We start from the raw sequence: 6,000 nt of genomic DNA on the forward strand, positions 1-6,000 counted from the left end.
GAATAGATTAAAAGCTTCACAGCCAAGTTCAGCATCACACAAATTATTATTTAACCATGTTTCGGTGATAAATATTATATCATTATGTAAATTTACAATAGAATTACAAAAAAAGGAAGTTTAGTCAGTAAACCCCTTACATTTTGATAAAAAATATTCAATGTAAGTAATTATTTATCAGATTAGTTGAACGGCGATCCCTTGAAACAATTGCAGGTGTACCTTTTACAAATTTTATTGTTAAATCATTTTCTCCCTTGGAGATACGTGCCTTAAATTCATCGCGAAGTTTATTCATAAATGTCCTTTGATAAATAGTACGATCAGAGCTGATTAAAATGTCCGATGAAGGCTGGATTGATTTTATTTTTTTTTTATTTCTCAAAATATCAAATGCATCACGCGGTATAGGTAACACTATCTTAATTGGGCGAGGTTTTGAGTTAGCTTGGACTTGTTTACCCAATCTTATCAACTTTAATGGCTTGATAGCCGAATCACTAACAATGGAGCTAATAATATTAGATACTTGTACTTCATGATGTCTGATTTTATCAGCAGTATTAACAGCTGTTGATTCCGGAATATTATACATAATTAGATTTGAAGCTCTCAGATATCAATCATTTAATTCATTAATTATGAAATCTTCAGAAATAGCTTAGTTTGACCTATCTGACAATTTAAGTTGGTTAACTTTTGTTAACAATCGATTTATTAAATTTTTTAATTCTGGATTATCGCGTAAGCCTTTTTCACAAGACGGACAAAAGTATTTTAAAGTGCGATTTTTTAAAGAAAAACATTTTAGCTCACTAGCTGTAAGTCCAGAACATTTACTATGAGCTTGAAAATTACAACCATCATATTTTATTGTGATATCAAAGTCAGAAAAATTAAGATTGCAAACAAAACACACACAATCCATAATGCAATTTTTAACTAAACTTCAAGTATATATAATAGTACATAAAAATAGATTAGAGAGGAAAAAACGAGCACGTACAACATTACTCTATCACTGCATGATTTAAACTTTAAATATAATATAAATATTGACTCTTATTGATTTGAAATCTTACCTGATGATTTTTGTTTGTTCTTATAATAACTTTTAGTAGTATCAAATAATAAAAAAATAACACGAACTCAAATGTTTAGTTCATAAATTAAAACGTGAGAATTTCGACAATGATGATTACAAACTTTTCGTATAGATGTCGAGAGCGCGTTTATAACAGTTCTTTGGAGACAGACTCACCCAAGTCCTCAGCACTGACTGAGAAGGATTACTCTGCCTGTTATAGTATTTTGTATCCCCAAACAATCATCATTGTGTCATTCTTGTAATGTTATCGTTTATTGAAAATTAAGCATAAGATATGAAATATATAAATTAATACATAAAAGAAATAAAATATATAAAATAATACATGTGGATAATATACAAATCATTTTTAGATAACGATAATATAGTTTGTTTTTACATTTAAGACTATGGTTGACACATTGTGTTAATTTATTAAGATAAGAGTAAAAATCATACTATAATAGTGAAGAGTATATTACAACATATATCTAAAAGATTCTAAGCACTTTGTGTTTTTTTATTAGAAATATAATTTTATAATTTGGCCTTATTTATTTTTTTATTTTTATTGATTAAGTATTTTTTTTTTAGAGAGTATATTTTATTAACAGATCAACACCAATATTTCTTAAATCTTCCTTTGGTCTGCCCAAAACAAGATTAAAAAATATTTATATTTGTGTAAAAATTTTATAAAGATGGTATTGTGGTTGCTTAATGTGTTCCGGCTCAAACGCCTTCAAAGGAAGCGGTACAATAATCATCAAGACAAAAGTTAAATATTAAAAATATATTTATAAGTTTCTTTACGCAGTCTGCCGGCGCGATGTTTGTTAAAACAGAGACATAAGCTCAGAGACCACCTACTCAACACACAGACTTACAAACATTTTTTAGAATAATATCTAGTTGCAACGTTTATTCTATCCGCCGGAACGATGTTTGTTAGAACAAAGACATTAAGCTCTAAGACTAGCTACTCAATAAGAAAAGTTTACAATAAATTTTTTTTAATTGCTTTATGAACTATTAAAATTTGAATTTAAAAATAATATAATTAATGTGTTTTGATAAAATATTTTATAGATAAAAATTTAAATTTTCAAAAAATTTGTATGTAANAATATAATTAATGTGTTTTAATAAAATATTTTATAGATAAAAATTTAAATTTTCAAAAAATTTGTATGTAATATAATTATATTTAAACATTCTTCTCATTCAATTTTAATTCGTAAGTTGGTATTCTGTCTCTTGGGCGTATTGTTACACGATATCCATGAACACTTTTCATCGTTAACTCGAGTTTTAACTTTATATCAGACATTTTGCATTTAGTATGTACACTATAATTACGTAAAAATGATGATGGCATAATTTTCATTTGTAACATTGCATACTTTTCCCCTAAATTATTAAATTTTCGAAATGATTATATTTATTCTATTAAGATATGAATAACTCGTAAGTACCTAAACAGTTTCTAGGTCCACCACTAAAGGCAACAAAACTATACTTGTGTCGTTTTGCAACCTTTTCTGGATCAAAATTATCTGGGTTGTATTCCCAAGGATTTAGATACAATTCTTGTAAGTTATGGGTTCCTATTGGCGAAATAATAACAGTAGTACCTTTTGGAATTATGTAGTTACCTTAAAAACCAAAAACAGGATTTTAAAGTGGTTTTATTATCTATACACACAGAGAAATTACTTATTTTAACGTCATCTTGAAGAGATCTCATAAAAATTGGTGCTATAGGATATAATCGAAGAGTTTCTTTTATACATTGTTCCAAATATACAAACTTAACGGTATCTTCAATTGTTACTATTCGATTACCTTCTCCCATTATATGGTAGATTTCATCATAAACTTTGTCCTGTAAATTTGAAATTAAATTTTAAATATGATTAAATATTGATGAAAACTTATAAATTGTATATCACTTTGTAATGTTGCAGAATTTATACAAGTTTTTTTTTATATTAATCTTATCAATTAGATGTATGTGCAGTAGGTGTAAAGTATTTTCATAATTTTGTATATGATAACCTCCACTTGTCAACCGGTCCGATATCTGTCATCATCAGCTGACCGTACACTGTGCACCTATACCGTCGAGGCAACAACTCGTGTTTTCTTTATATAATTATATTTTGAAAACCACGTTTCTTTTTTGTATTTTTTTTGTCCTCCGTTTTTTTAAATAAAACGTCGAGTTGATCTGCCGTCTACTTTGGAGTCAACCAGGCTGTATTTTTTTTGTCCTCCGTTTTTTTTATTAAAATAAATGTCGAGATGATGATGATGGTGATGTGAGGCGCAGCTATGGCCGGTGGTGGGCCGTCACCCTTCAATCAACAATCAAGTACAACCTGAAACCCCCCTTTTCAAACCCATTATTACTGTTATATAGAGCACCTCTTTTTCTTTTTTTGTTTTTTTTTTCTCTTCTTCATGACTATACATTTAAAATTATATATATGCTAAAAATATTCAATAATTAAAAAGAAAAGATGTTATTATGTTATACATGGCCTTTCTCTTTTCTTAATATTTGTTTTTCTCAAAACCTAGTAGCTCCGTCGACAAGTACTATCTTGTTTGGCGCGGCTACTAGGTCACTGTCCAGTGTTCCCCCTGGGCAGTGGGTAATTAGTAGGCCCTCTGTTTGGCTGAAACCTTACAATTTATATGTCTTGATGGATAGCTAACATTAAAATACAGAAACGAGTGGTTATTGAATTAATCTTAATGCTCAATAAAAACAATAGGATAATTATTATACAAATTGGGTTTTAAAAAAATTGATTAGAATTTTAATTATATTGATTTACTCTAAATATCACAGTTAAAACTTCATATCTTTAATCTTTGTTTAAAAGATATTATTTAATTCCAACAATATGTTCAATAATACTTTTCTTTGTTTTTCTACAATAGTAATCAATATTTATTTCATAGATAAATACAATATAAATTAATTAGAAAATTACTTTCTTTTCTGTTAAAGTTTAAAAAACAGTGGCTGGTTTTCTTCTTTTGGGCATATTGAAATTTTTTTTCTTTAATTATCTAATAAGAATAATGTCAATCGAAAATTATTTATCCATATTTATTTGAGCTGTATACACGACATTATAAACTAATGTTAATATAGAAAAGTATCCGTTAATCAATTTAAATGTTTATTGAAATATATTGGACCTTAAGAAAAATAAATTTATTCTGCGATAAACTTAAAACACAAATACCTCACCACCTTATTATATCGCTAGTCTAGTCTGATCAGAGTACCCCACTATCTATCTAGGGTGCAAAGTCAACTAGATTACAGCACACTACCGAGAGAAGACAGCTTTGTATTCTGACTGACATTATTTTAATTAAACATAATAACAGTTATTAACTATAATTTTTAACTTTTAATTACAAGTTAAAAAAACTGTCTAAAGCCAATTTACGGATGATTTATAAATTGACTTGGCTAACGTTGAACTATATAATGTAAATTTGGTTGAAAGAAACATTCGTAGAGGTAGGTAATTTTTTTTGGTTCATATATTATAAATAATATATAATATTTATATTATAAATAATATATAATATTTATATTATATATTTATTAAATATATAAATAATCAATTCCATAACAATAGTATAATTTTTATTATTATTAGTTACTCTTCCCAATATGTACATATATTATACACACAGTATCAATCATTTACCCTCTATTATATAATAATAACAAAAAAAAAAAATAAAAAAAAAAATAAACACATCATGGTAAAATTAATACCTTCTCACCNCACACAGTATCAATCATTTACCCTCTATTATATAATAATAACAAATAGTTTTTTTTATAAAAATGTACAGATTATTATTTGATTTATTTTTTAAACCGTAGTAAATATCAAGTAAATTTTAAAAAGTAAAAGATTATTTCTAAGAGTTGTTTTTAATGGTAACATAAGTAAGTAAAATGGCACCTATTATTTTTTGTTATTATTAAATAGAAAATGGTCCAAATAAAAGTTTGACTGGTCGATAAACAGTTTGTATTATTGCTTTTTGAATTCTTAGCATTCAAAAACTTAGTAAAGGTAAGGAGCGATGTAATATTTAGCGACTCTAGTTTTACCATGAAGCATATATAAAACATTGTCTGTTGCGCACCCCGCTCGTCTATAACTAAAAATTATAATAACTTAAAAAGTAATAATACAATATAGGTTGTCCACTAGTCAACTTTTTATTTAGACCATTTTCCATTAAAAAAATAAAGGGTTCCCATTTAACTTGCGTAATGTATCCCTAAAATCAATTCTTAGAATATTTATATTTTACAATAAACACAAATAAACACAATGTTTAGTATATTTTATAAAAATATTATTTAACAAATAAAACGGTAGCACAGTGGGGTCGCGGCATAGTGGGGACGTTGCATAGTTGGGTCCAGTATAGATTTAATCTGACAGTGATTAAAATCACTATCATAAGAAACGCTTCGATGCAAATCAGTAGATAGTGTTTAATTCTAAGAAATTGGTGGATAATTACAAAAGCAACATCAACTTCTCTTAAAATAAAATACAAAACCCATAATTATCATACAAAAATAGTATATTTTCAATATGGTAGCCATTTGCGTATAGAAGATAGATCGTCGGGACAAATTTTTTTTTTCCATAATAAAGTATATTACATTAGCTTTAATTTAAGATATATATAAAAGTGTCAGACCTTCCGGAACATTTTCAAAAGTTCAGTTGAAAAAATTAATTTTTGTAAAAAAGTTGCCATTTTAAATCCCCCCCAATGAGCAGGTTAAGTGATAGATTTTCAAAAAAATGATATCAAATGAAAGGTAAATATCTAAGGTTTTAGTATAAAAAAAA

At 26.9% G+C, this 6,000-nt stretch overlaps 1 protein-coding gene across 1 annotated transcript in view; it reads right to left on the reverse strand.

Annotated features, from left to right (window-relative positions):
- LOC126907742 (cytochrome P450 4C1-like) overlaps positions 1-6,000 on the reverse strand; it is an 81,465-nt gene that overhangs the window by 22,401 nt on the left and 53,064 nt on the right. The window lies entirely within an intron of this gene.

The sequence above is a fragment of the Daktulosphaira vitifoliae genome, unplaced genomic scaffold (genome assembly GCF_025091365.1).
Source record: "Daktulosphaira vitifoliae isolate Bord-2020 unplaced genomic scaffold, ASM2509136v1 Scaffold_5, whole genome shotgun sequence".
Taxonomy (NCBI): domain Eukaryota; kingdom Metazoa; phylum Arthropoda; class Insecta; order Hemiptera; family Phylloxeridae; genus Daktulosphaira; species Daktulosphaira vitifoliae.